The sequence below is a fragment of the Phoca vitulina genome, unplaced genomic scaffold (genome assembly GCF_004348235.1).
Source record: "Phoca vitulina isolate PV1807 unplaced genomic scaffold, GSC_HSeal_1.0 scaffold20, whole genome shotgun sequence".
NCBI classification, from domain to species: domain Eukaryota; kingdom Metazoa; phylum Chordata; class Mammalia; order Carnivora; family Phocidae; genus Phoca; species Phoca vitulina.
The window spans coordinates 34,826,481-34,839,317 of record NW_022589723.1 but is presented as its reverse complement, the minus strand read 5'-3'; positions in this window follow the sequence as shown (position 1 = coordinate 34,839,317).

Genomic DNA, 12,837 nt, shown 5'->3' with positions numbered 1-12,837 from the left:
GGATGAATCTGCTTTTTTTTTTTTTAAAGATTTATTTTTATTTATTTGACAGAGAGAGAGATAGTGAGAGAGGGAACACAAGCCAGGGGAGTGGGAGAGGGAGAAGCAGACTTCCTGCCGAGCAGGGAGCCCGATGCGGGACTCGATCCCAGGACCCTGGGATCATGACCTGAGCTGAAGGCAGACGCTTAACCAACTGAGCCACCAAGGTGCCCCAATGAATCTGCTTTTTAAAATCGCCTACTGATGGCTACAGGTACAGGTACGGGCGTAAGCATAGATACAGACACAGATAACAGACATAGGAAGTCAAGAGTTGGAATAACTGGCTTTTCCCCCATAACTCGAGATCTTAAACGGCTCATTTTGGGTAACTGGCAAATTTTATGGCCGTATGCGCTGGCCACAAGATGGTTCTAAACTATAATTCAGATTCTACAATTTCATAAATAAGTAAGGAAAAAAGTTCGTTCTTTCACTTGGAAATGCTCACTATTTCCATGTCTATTACAACTTCAATTAAAATGGTAAATAATAATAATAAGGACATGAATCCTAGATCTCAAACTCAGGCTTGGAAAAATATCACTTCCTTCCGTTTCTTGAATGACCCCCTGCGAGGTCCGGAGCCCCCTCCGGGGAAGGGGCCCTGACTGCAACAGGGACCCACTCTCATTGCACACGTCCAAGAGCAGACACGGGATAAGCTTGCGTGAAGAGAGTAGACAGAAACTACATTCCAAGAGAACAGCCCCCTAGAAAGCAGAGCAGGAGAGTTGGAGCAGGGGTGGGGGCTGGGCAAGCCTAGCCTTTCCATATAAAATATTGAGTGCTAGAGTCAGGCTCAGCATCAGAAATTTGACACTCCGGCAGAATTCTGCTGCCAGACTGCAATGCAAAGCCACAGGGAAAGTGAAATTTAAAAAACGAATCCTCAGTCCTACGGCAAATTAGTCATTCAGCGAATTGATCATTTGGCAAATTGGCTTTTAGCAAATTGATTTTGGGTGTCTAGGCCTTCTCCCAGAAGGCTGTCCACCAGCCAGTGGCGTGTGGGGAGCCTGGTGGGTGAGAACACAGCTCCCAGGGAGCAGGCCTCTCCCCTTTGCTCCCCAGGAGAGAGACCCCCAGGCCCGGCGAAGGCCCAGCAAGGAGATGCCATGTCAGGGGATGCCAGGAAGCCTGGCTGCCTTTTGGGCAGGCTTAGGTCTGGGTCCGTGGGAAACCCCTCTGTCGCCGGAGTCAGCTGTGCACGAAGACCCTCAGGGTGGAGGAGGGGAGCAAACGCATGGTCTGTTCCAGCAGCTGCGATGGGGTCTCCACACTGAGGAAGTGAGAGACGACTCACCTCTGATCCTACGAGCAGAGTGGCAGCCAAGACCTCCCAGACTCCGGAGGTCTCCTTGCCTCCCCAGCCTCACCTCGAGCAAACCACTACTGTTCCCATGAGGCTCTGGGGCTGGCACAAGACTGTCCTCTCAGAGGGTGACCCCCCCCCCCCGGGAGCTGCCCTCACATGTCAGGATATGGGATTGTAAGGCTCCCCATCCAGATGGGGTAAGTGAGGCTCGGGGAGCTGATTGGAGGTTTCCATAAGAGAGCCCTCATGAGCAGATGCCCGTGTACCTTCCAGAAAAAAAGAAAATAAAAAACAAGGTCTCTCCTGGGATATCGATGCCTAGGCTTTTTAAAAAAGCTGACACCTTGCTTTTTTCATTTATTAAACCACTCTTTCTTCCTTTTAACAACTGCACTACATCCCATAACAGGAAGGCTCCACGATCGATGTAGCCAGTCTCCTACTGAGGGGTACAGTGCTTGTTCCCGGTTTCTGCTAGTGCGTTCAGCACTCTATACCATTTCCAAAGAACACAGCCCAAGGACTTTGTGGATCCCTCAGTGTGTTAGTATTAGGACGGTGCATACCATTTCCCATATGATAAAATAAAATAATAACTTAAAATTTTAAGTTACCTGAAGTTTCTATTTTCTGGCTTTAAATCCTCACTTTCTTAAGCCCCCTGACCTCCCCCTCGCTGCATCTCCAGCCCCAGCAGTTGGCTTTCTTTGTCATCACTTCCCGAGTTCAAGCGTTTGATGACAGGTGAAGAACAGTCAATCCACACTGAGATGAGAGGCTGGACGGTGGGCGGGACCCTCCCCAGACGGAATCTCTTTCTCTCCCACGAGCCTTGAGTGCCAACGATTCACATTCGGCCTCAGCCAATTTACAAACGGTGGCACGCAGTGGACCTTCAAGTCATTTATAAGTAGTTAAACCTCAAAGCTTAGCCTGTAAAACCCAACGATCCCCTGCACCTCTGTCATCTTCTGCCAGGCTGCGCAAATCCGGACGTCCGCATGGATGCCTGCTGAGGGATGAGGTGCACCGGTGTGGGGCCCTGCACTTGAACCATACCCACCTTGGCCCTCCAGACTCACGGCAAGGCAGAGGGCTGGCAGGATCGCCAAAAGAGACACTCATACTTGAGGAGCACCATCCAAACAACTTCTTGTCCACCTGTTCTTTTCAGCCAGAGAACACACTCTCCAACGCTTCCTCCTACACTCATGTTTCGTGGTTCTGATGCCCAGAATCCTCTGGGTTATGACCTCCGTAAGTTGTAACAGAATAGTCATGACAAGAGATCAGCCGATCCTGACCGGCAAGCCAGACATTCAGTGGTCACTTCGATCCACAGAAGGGTAAGTTGGGGACACACTTCTCGGGCTCTCACGCTGAGTAGACATGGCACCAATGGGTCCACGAGAAGAAGGGGGGATTAGGAAGGAGCCCAGAAAGGCAGTCTGATGATTTTGATGGTAATGAATCGGTGTCTGGGGAAGAGGAGGAGGAGGAGCAAGAGTCTTTACAATATTTTAAAGTTTACAGCTTCACTTCATCTTGGTAAAGCGCAGAGGACAGGGATTAAGAATCCCATGTTGCAGGTGGGGAAGTTGAGTCTCATTAAGGTTAAGCACCTCATCCCAGTTCACTCACCTGATCTGAACACAGATCTTGCATATCCAGGAGCCAGCTGATGGCCATGTGCTGCCCTGGGACTCTCTCCCATGCACATCTTTGCCCTGCCAACGGCCACTAAATAACAGAGTCCAGAGGACAAAGCAGAAAAACAAGCCTTGACCCTGCTCAGTATAAACTTCCCCACCAGAACGGAGAGAGAGGGAGTTCCCAGCACCACCGAATCTACGCTGCTAGTGTGTTGTCAGGACTGGTGGGCCCCCTCCCACCCTGGGCACCGATGCCCACCAACCCATCAGGCCCACCCTTTCCTTTCCCCCATAGGTAGTGCAGGGCAGGGATCACTAGGCTCAAATGCAGGCTCGTCTCACAATGTCTGCCCACTTGCTCTGTCCCAAGCACTCAGTCTTTTGGAATCACAGCCTCTAGTGAGCACTTAGTCACTTCTTGCTGAATTAAGGCATGTAAGCACGAATGAGTGAATGATCGAAGAAAACTCTGGCATTTATATATATATATGGCATGTTCTACTTTCCATATCACCTCTGTATCCACTATTCCATCTTATCCTTGGGATACTCCTGTGAATGCAGTATTGGAATCCCTGCTTCACAGATGGAGAAACTGACGCCCAGAGAGACGACTGCCTCGCATGAGGTAAAGGCAGAGCTTAGATCAGAATCCTAGCCCTGGGCTCCTACTTCAGTGCTCCTACTTGAGTGCTCCTGCTGGCCTGGGTAGGCTCTCCAGGAGAGGAGCTTTGCCCCCAGAGCCCAGCAAGTTAGAGGCTCCCCGAATGCCCAGCTCACCACCGGAGGTGTGGACAAGACTGGAGCTATAGGAAAGCCCCCAGAGGAAAGCATTCTCAACCCTCGGGCAGGGAGCACTCATGACTTTCCAAACGGGCCTCCACGTTTCTCCCGGGTTAGCTCATCATTTCCAGATCTGGATAAGGCCTGGAAACCCCCCTCCAGTACCTTTCTGATTGTGACTCACTCTGGGGGCAGGGAGGTGACAGAGGTGAGGCACTCAAATCTCAAATCTCACCAGTCTTAGCGACAAACAAGTGTCTTCTTCAGCCCCACAATCATTCATTCAACACACTTTCCCGACCACGTGTTATTCGGAGCACTGAGTACCCCACACTCAGAGCTGTGCAGGCAGGAGAGGACAGAGCAGCCTGCCCCACACGGGTCAGCACACAGCCCATGACCTCGCCCCTCACTCCACCATCATCCCTGGGGCCGAGGGTGCCAGTGACCTTCCTGCTGATGTCCAACCCCAGGCTTGGGCGCCTCGTCTGGGCAGCCCTTGGAAATATCAACCACTGGTTCTTCACTGCTGTGCCCTTGACCTCCATCACGCCTCTCCCCCTCACTGCCCACTCCTTTCCCTGCCTCTCCCACCCACTCTTGAAATGCAGGGGCTCTCAGGAGTTCTCTCCTAGGCCTTTTTCTCTGTCTTCCTCTATTTACTCCCCTTTTAATCACCCCATCTACAGCACAGGGGTGCAAATACTACCCAACTGTTGTGGACGCTCAGCTTAATTCTCCAAACTACACAAACTGCTTATTGGACACCTTCTTCTGGAGTGGCCATGGGCCTCCAAAACCCAGCATATTCACCCCTGATTCACACTCACGGCACACGCCCCCGACTCTGGTGAGGGGTGAGTGGCTGCAAGCAGGCAGCCCCCAAAGCCAGGACCCTGGGAGTCAGCCTCACCTCCTCCCTCTCCTCATCTCCACATCCAAATGGTCATCCCATCAGATCACTCCTCCCCACGCAGTGTCTCCGAACTGTTCCCCTACTCCTGCCACCACCCACCTTAATTGGCCTCCTCATCCTCTTCTCCTGAACTAGAGCAATGACCCAAGGCCCTCCGCGGCCAGCGCCCCCTACCAGATGCACCCATGAGGGCCAGTACGGGCCATTGTCACAGCACTCACTGCCCTGAATTACAACCTTATTTATAAGTCTCACACCCACTAAACTCGGGCCCTTCAGGGACTGTCTTCTGTTGCTTTATCTCTGTGCGTCCAGTCCCTGGCGATATCCCGCCCTTGGCCGGCCTCGGAGAATGACTAAAGGGCCGGATAGTGCAGGTCAGTGAACTTGACAGAATAACGGGGTGGAACCTGACAGTACCAACAAGTCAGGAGGAGGAAAAACACCAAGCATGCCTCTGCCAGGCCCTAAGCTCGAGAGAGACAGGACTCTCATAACAGGTCCCAAACCAGAATAGCTGACAGTGAGCTCTGTGATGCCCTTACTCCCTCCCTCCAGAGCTCAGGGGGGCAGGGGCAGAGGGGGAGTTGAAGAAGGTTTCAGAAGTGGCCCACCTCCGCTCGACCCAACCTCCGAGCAGAACAAAGGTCAAAGGGTTGAGGGAGACTCTGCTTCTCCGGGGAGACCACACCTTCCAGAGCCCCTGGGTTCTTGCTGGAGAAAGCTTGGTGCCACCTTTTCACCAAGGAGCCTGGCTCACTGGTGAGGGTGGGAAAAGTGGCAGCAAAGCACTCCAAGCAGAGGTGCCAGCTCGGAGTCCATCTGCTAGATGTTCTGGAAGACTTTCTGACTAGGGATCCAGAAGCCAGGTCAGACCTCCCGTCCAAGTGGGAAGGACCAGCACCCGGAGGCCGGGAACAGCACCAAGAGAAGCCAGGGAGGGCGGGCGGGAGACCCGGGCACCATTACCTCTTCTGTTTGACTCTGGGCCAACTGAGGTTATGTGGACCATCTTGACCTGACCTTGGTCTTTATATGATCCAGGGAAGTGTAAATACTAAGGCGTTTGCCAACACTAAAGGAAAGCGAGCACGTGCAAGCAGTCCAGCCACTCCGGGCAAAACTGCACACCCAGCTAGTGACTCCTGGGGGCCCCTTCTCCTCGCTCCCGCCCCTTCCCCAGGGCCAGACGGCCTCCGGGGTCCTGAGCAGTGAAACCTGTTCCCAAAAACACAGGTTTTAACGCTGGAGGGCTCAGTCGGCCCCAACTCCCTTTCGACAGAAAAAGCTGAGGCCCAGGGAGGGAAAGGGCCCTGCAGGGGATCACACAGCTGCCCGACTCCCAGGACAAAGCTCTTGGAGCTGATGAGGCTCTCTGGGACCCCACACCTGCCCTGTCCTGTCAATCTAGGAAACACTGCTGTTGGCCCTGCCCCCTCCAGCCTCCACCCCCCCGCCCCCTACCACCAAAGAGAGAAACACGGCTGCATTTCAACATCTCAGGTCCAAGCAGCATGCTGAACAGCCAGTGTGTAACGGTGGAATTTGAGGCCTCAGCAGCCCTTGGGGAAGGCCTGAGGTCCCCCAGCTCTGTGCCAGGGTGGCTGGAGGGGGCGGGCTCTGTGTATTACATTCAGTGCTGGCCCCTGGCCTCCCCTCGCAGCCTTACTCTGGGTCTGACCATGACACCTAAGACGGAGCCAGGCCGAGAGGGAAAGAGTGAGAGGAAGGCCTGCTCTTCAGAGGCCCCAGTGGGGCCCCGGCTCCCAGCCCCGCCCGGTCTCTCAGAAGCCCCCTGAGGGGTCAGTCTGCATCCTACAAACACTCGCCCACAACCACAGTGACATGGCCGGGGGACAGGCCCTGAGCTCTGTCCCTGCTTGAGGCCCCAGCACCCCTGCTGCAGGGCCAGCTCTTCCAACGTGGCGGGATGGCACCATGATGGGGAGAGTGGAGACAGGCCTCTGGTGCCCTCTGCTGTTCCGCACTCCTGTCCCACAGCCCGAGGGACGGCACTGAGGCTGGTGGGGGAGACCCAAGGAATGCCACGCTGCCTGGGTTTGCCCCACCGTGTCTGTACCTCCATCTACTTTCCAGAAGGATCTAGAACAAACGCCATGCTCATACCCTAGGAAGGGCAGTCAGCATGCACTAGGGTGTGCCATGGTAACAAACAACCACCAGAGTGAAGTGGCTCGCAACAGGGAAGGTTAAAGTCCTGGACATGATTCGTCTGGTGCTCGTTCCCTCTCCGCAGGGTCCAGGCTGAAGGAGCAGCGCCATCTTGAATGTGACTATTTCAGGGCAAGAGCCAAGGGTCTCAGGCCATGAAAACTTGCGCTCACCGCTCGCCGGCCCCACCCAGCACAAGGGGCCTGCACGTGCAATCCTACCGGGGGCCCAGCACTCAGGGAGCAAGATATAATTTAGAGAACAGCATTCATGATCGCTAATGGTTAGTTGGCTCTTGGGGTCACGAAACAGGCAGCTCATTCTCCCTCCTGCAAGCAAAGTACCCTCACCCCTCCCCAAGGAATACAGCCCCAGGATCCCCCCAGGCAGAGCCTCACGCTCAGGATCTCAGGTGGTGTGTGGGGCTCTCCGTATCACTAATGAGGGGCAGTGGTCCCTTTATCATGTATAGATGTGGCCCTCTTGATCCAGAGACCGACAGCCTAGGGATTAAAGTTACCTGCCTCCCGAACATTCTGTATTTGATGATATAACAAGCACAAGATAACATCAATGAATACTCATGGAGTTGCTTCTGAACAACTCTGAAGACACACAATTTGGGGTGAGAAAGTAAGGTTTGGCCTGCTCCCACCACAGACCAATCTCTTTCTTCATTTGTCTAAGTCTGTTTCTTCATCTGTAAAGTGAGGCTGAAACTCTGTCCCTACCCACCCTCTCCTTTACTCTCCCCTTTTGGCCCCTCAGGCCCCCAGTGAAACTAATCCCGGTCCCAGTTACCTGAGCTGGATCCCACTCCACATTCCAGGCTTACCTGCTGCCTCTCCCAGGAACTTTTGCATTTGTATGAAGAACTCTTGGAAACTGGATAACCAAAGGAATAAATTTCTAATGGTGGAATGTAAAGCAGTAAGAGAGAACAAAGGGGAAATATTTCAGTAGAAGGAAGGCGACATAGGGCACTCAAGATCCACCTAGATATGAATCCTGCTCTCTATTGCTGACTTTTTCTTTCCTCCTTCATGGGAGAAATGACTCAAGGCCTATCTTGAATGACAAATCTTGTTACCAGCATCCTCAGTTCATTTTTAGTGGTAAACTCGCTTTTGAGAGATGTGTGTGGGTGTGCTGCCCACATAGGTCCGCACCCCTGTCCCCATGCCCTGTGTTCTCTCACTTCTGCCCAGAGGTGACTCAGGCATAGTTCTGATGATGGCAAAACTATTACAGCCCACATTTCTTGACCTCAGAGAATGAGGGTCTGGGTTTTCCCTTGGAAAGCTCTGCCCTCCTCGCCACCCCTGCCCCACCTCTTTAGCCCCTGGTCTGTGATCGTCTGAAGATGACCTGGGTTGGATGTGTGTTTTGTCCTGTTTCTGAACCAGAAGTCCCCCGTCAGGAGTGATTTGCACTATCCGTGTGTCCTTGCACTAGAAGTCCCTACATGAGTTTTGGTAAAAAGCTGATGTCCCCCCCCAGGTGACAGCACGGACGACTCAGCCCAGCCTTGAAGCTGCTGCTCACCTGGCCTCCCTCCAACCTCACTGCCCACGGCCCCTAGCACCCTCTTCCTGGGACCCTCATCTGTCCCAGCATGGTCCAGTCCCTGGGCCTTAAGCAGACACCCCGCCTTGTTCCCACCCATCCTCACTGCCTAACACTAATCCTGCTTTCTCGCCCTCTGCAATTCGGGGCAGACTGCTTAAACTCTCTGGACTGTGACCGCCCTCTAACATGAGATCAGAGAAGGCAAAATTCTCCAACTCTAGATCCCTCCTTTCCCGCAACCCCTTTAGGGCGCATCAAAAACAACAAAGGCTAGGGGTGCCTGTGTGGCTCAGTCGGTTGAGTGTCCGACTCTTGATTTCAGGTCAGATCATGATCTCAGGGTCGTGAGATTGAGCCCCACATAGGGCTCCGGGCTGGGCATGGAGTCTGCTTAGATTCTCTCTCTCCCTCTCCCTTTGCTCCTCCCCCAACTCATGCACACACTCTCTCAAATAAATAAAATCTTTATTCAAAAAATAGCTAATTTAGGTACAGTGCTTTACAGTCTATGCATCATGGCTACATTTGTTATTTCGTTTAAAACCACTGATAGCCCCCTAAGGGGCAGTTATTTTACAGAGGTAGAAACTGAGGCTCAGAGGAGTTAAGTGACTTGTCTAAGGTCACAGAGCTAGTTTAAAAAAGGGGGGGGGATTAAAATCCCGGTATCCAGACCGTGTGTTCCTTCCACTTCGTCCAACGATGTCTCTCCCACACCCTCTGGCTGATGGCTACAATCCTTATTCCCCGGGCAGAGCACTTTCCATGCCAGAGTCAGCAAGAATGGACTTAGGGTAGATGTCTTCCCTGGGCCCAGGAACGGAGGGACACAGAGCATCAGCACAAAATGGGCTGCCTTGGATCTGAGTGAACTGTAAGAACAGAAAAAGATCATGATTCTAGAGCTCATCCGTGTACTCTCCTATCAGGGGCCTGGACCTCTTGGGAGCAGCAGAGCTGGTTCTAATTTGCAAGGCCAGGCGAAATGGGGCTTCCCTGGGGCCAGCGCCTGTGAGGCTCCTCCCAGCACTCGCCACAGCGGCTGCCCAGGATCAGAAGTTAGTCACATCCTTTCTTCACCTCAGTTTCTCTTTCTGTAAAATGGGAATGATCTCCACTGTCCTGCCGCCACTTTCTAGGAGGAATGGAGGGGAGGACAAAAGGGTATGAGCCAGTCTCTTTATAGAGGTGATATTTGAATAAGGGGCACCTGAGTGGCTCAGTCGGTTAAGCATCCAACTCCTGATTTCAGCTCAGGTCATGATCTCAGGGTCGTGGGATGGAGCCCTGCGTCAGGCTCCACGCTCAGCAGGAGTCTGCTTGAGATTCTCTTTCTCCCTCTCCCTCTGCCCCTTCCCCTGCTCTCTCTCTCTCTCTCAAATAAAATAAATAAATCTTTAAAAAAAAAGGATAAGAGTGGGGCGCCTGGGTGGCTCAGTCGTTAAGCGTCTGCCTTCAGCTCAGGTCATGATCCCAGGGTCCTGGGATCAAGCCCCACATCGGGCTCCTGGCTCAGCTGGAAGCCTGCTTCTCCCTCTCCCACTCCCCCTGCTTGTGTTCCCTCTCTCGCTATCTCTCTCTGTCAAAGAAATAAATAAAAAATCTAAAAAAAAAAAAAAAAAGGATAAGAGTAAGAGTGTCCTCAATGCTACATGATAAAAGGACTCCAGGGAAGAAGTCAATTCCCTGGCAATTCTGGAGAATTGAATTTTCTAGATAATTAGAATCCCCTGTGATTTCAAGTCTTGTGGCCACGAACCCATCTACTCTTCCTGAGAGAGAGCCTCACGGGGACCGAGTCTGGAGATGACTTTCCTGGTGTGCGTCATGCCAGATTGCAGAGCCCCACTGCCCAGGGCCTGGACTGGGGGCGACCGCAGCAGGTGGCGTCAGGCGGACACGGAGCCCAGATGGACTCAGAAGTGGCGTCTTCAAACAAATCCCTGAGAGTAGTTTGCTTTAGTTTCTTTGGTTCTTTCTCAAAGGGGTCAAGTATGTAAAAATCCCAGTTATGTAGGAGCTGTAATTCATTTTATCATGGCATGGAAAGGTGCACTGAAATAAAATATATATGAATAACAGCTATTGTGTGTGTGTGTGTGTGTGTATCTATATCGAGAGAGAGAGAGAGAGAGAGAGAGAGCGATTTTAAGGAATTGCTGACAAGTCCAAAATTTGTAGGGCATACTAGTAAGCTGGAAATGTATGTAAGAGTTAATGTTGCAATCATAAGTTCAAGTTCCACAGGGAAGCAGGATGGGAACTCAGGCAGCATTGCTACCAGGCAGTCCTGCTGAGGATTCCCTCTGCTTTGGGAAACTCAAATTTTGCTCTTATGGCCTTCGACTGATTGGATGAGGCCCACCCACATTAGAGAGACTAATCTGCTTTTCTCAAAGTCTACAGATCTAAATGTTTATCACATCTAATAAATACCTTCACAGCAACATCTAGTCAGGTTGGTGTTTGGCCAATCCCCTGAACATAGCCTAGCCAAGTTGACATATAAATTAACCATCATGCCACACTCACATTTATGGGCCCACCTGGCCCTCAGGGGTGGTCATCCCAAGCAGAAAAACAATGAGGAGTCCTGCTAGTGCCTCGATGTGTCTTGATTTCTCTCTTCTCTTATTTTTCTTACCTTCCCATTTTTATTAACCCCGGTCTTCCGGGCGAAGACTCAGCCTCTTTCAGCACCACCCAAACTCACACCTCAACCATGTTTGGTGAGTGTTAGAGAAAGAGGGGACAAGCCTGTGCTTGACTCCTGGCTCCACCACTCATTCGCCCAGGGTCCCTGGGCAAGAGGTTGAATCCCTCCGAGTGTGAGTTCTGTGTCTGCAAAGGAGGGGCACATGGTGCCCCCATTGTAGGATTTCATCAAGCTGAATGGGACGACACATCTGTCTGCCATAAAAGAAACACCCATCATCTTAGTAATGATTATTTTATTGCTTCTTTGCACACAATTAAAACTCACTAATTCAGACCTTTCAGAGAGGGCAGTCAATGGCTGGAAAGTCCACATTAAAAAATAATTTAAAAATAATGTCGTTTTATTACTTTAAAATATATTACTCAAGGCTAATAAAGTGTTGCACAGTGAGCCCTTGGGGGCCTTACGTTAATGAACAAATAAGAACAATTTGAGGTTAGTCTATCAATTATTGGTGTGGAAAAGGGAGTTTTCAAAAGTACCTGAAAATGCCTCCAAAGAGTGTATTATCCTCTGTAGATTGTTTCCCCTGCAATCATCTTAATGCATTTTATTAATTCAATAGCTTCTCGCCACCTTGAGAGTGCTCCAGGCAATTCGGCACAGCGCTGACCAGACGTCCTACAAACTCTGCCCGTGCTGCCCGTGAGTGTAAGACGTTCCATCGAGTTAGGTGAAGACTTTCTTTTATGTTACCTCCCTTTCTTTCTTTTATTTATTTATTTTTATTTTTATTTATTTAACAGAGAGAGAAAGCACAAGTAGGCAGAGCGGCAGACAGAGGGAGAGGGAGAAGCAGGCTCTCCGCCGAGCAGGGAGCCCGATGCGGGGCTCGATCCCAGGACCCTGGGATCATGACCTGAGCCGAAGGCAGCCGCTTAACCGACTGAGCCACCCAGGCGCCCCTGTTACCTCCCTTTCTTAGAGGCCTGCATCAGGGCGGCCGTCTCGGCCTGCAGCTCCCAGAGGTGGGACTGTTTCCGTCCAGCAACAGAGGCTGGACTTAGGAGCTTGGGCTCTGGACTGAGACAGACCCGGATTCAAATCCCACCTCTGGTTCTTCTAAGCTGCATGACCTTGGGCAAGCCACTGACCTTCTCTGAGGCACAGTAAGGACAAATTGACCCTCATCACAGGGTAGCTGTGAGATTAAATTAGCGACATATCAAAAGTAGCTAAAATATGTGACCTAGTACCTGAGCACATCCTCGTACTGGTGACAAATCTAGAGATGAGTCAGGAGGTCACAGGCACGGTCCCAGAGAGGCTCCGGGGGGAGGGAAGCCTGGAAGTATTATTCTGGGTGCTGGGCCAGTCCTCGGGAGAGTGATGAAAGTTGCCTGCAGACAGACGATGATCCGAGGACACGAGCCCAGGAATTGTCGTTCCTATTATTAGCAACAAAAACGACAATTTATATTTTCCGAGAGCTCTCCAGCTTCTCTCAAAAGCTCCTCTGAGACAATTTATATTCGAGGGAGGCTGTGCAAGAGCACGGTATTTGTCTGCTCCTTCCAGGCCTTCCGAGTCTGGATTGGGTTCACTCACCAGAAGCCTACGCGCAAAATGAGCTCAGCCCCTGCGGAAAAGCCTTCCCTGAGTGTGGGTGCAAGTGAAGCCCCAGATTCCACTGTGCCTCTGGATAGAGAACCCCCGAGAGAAGGGA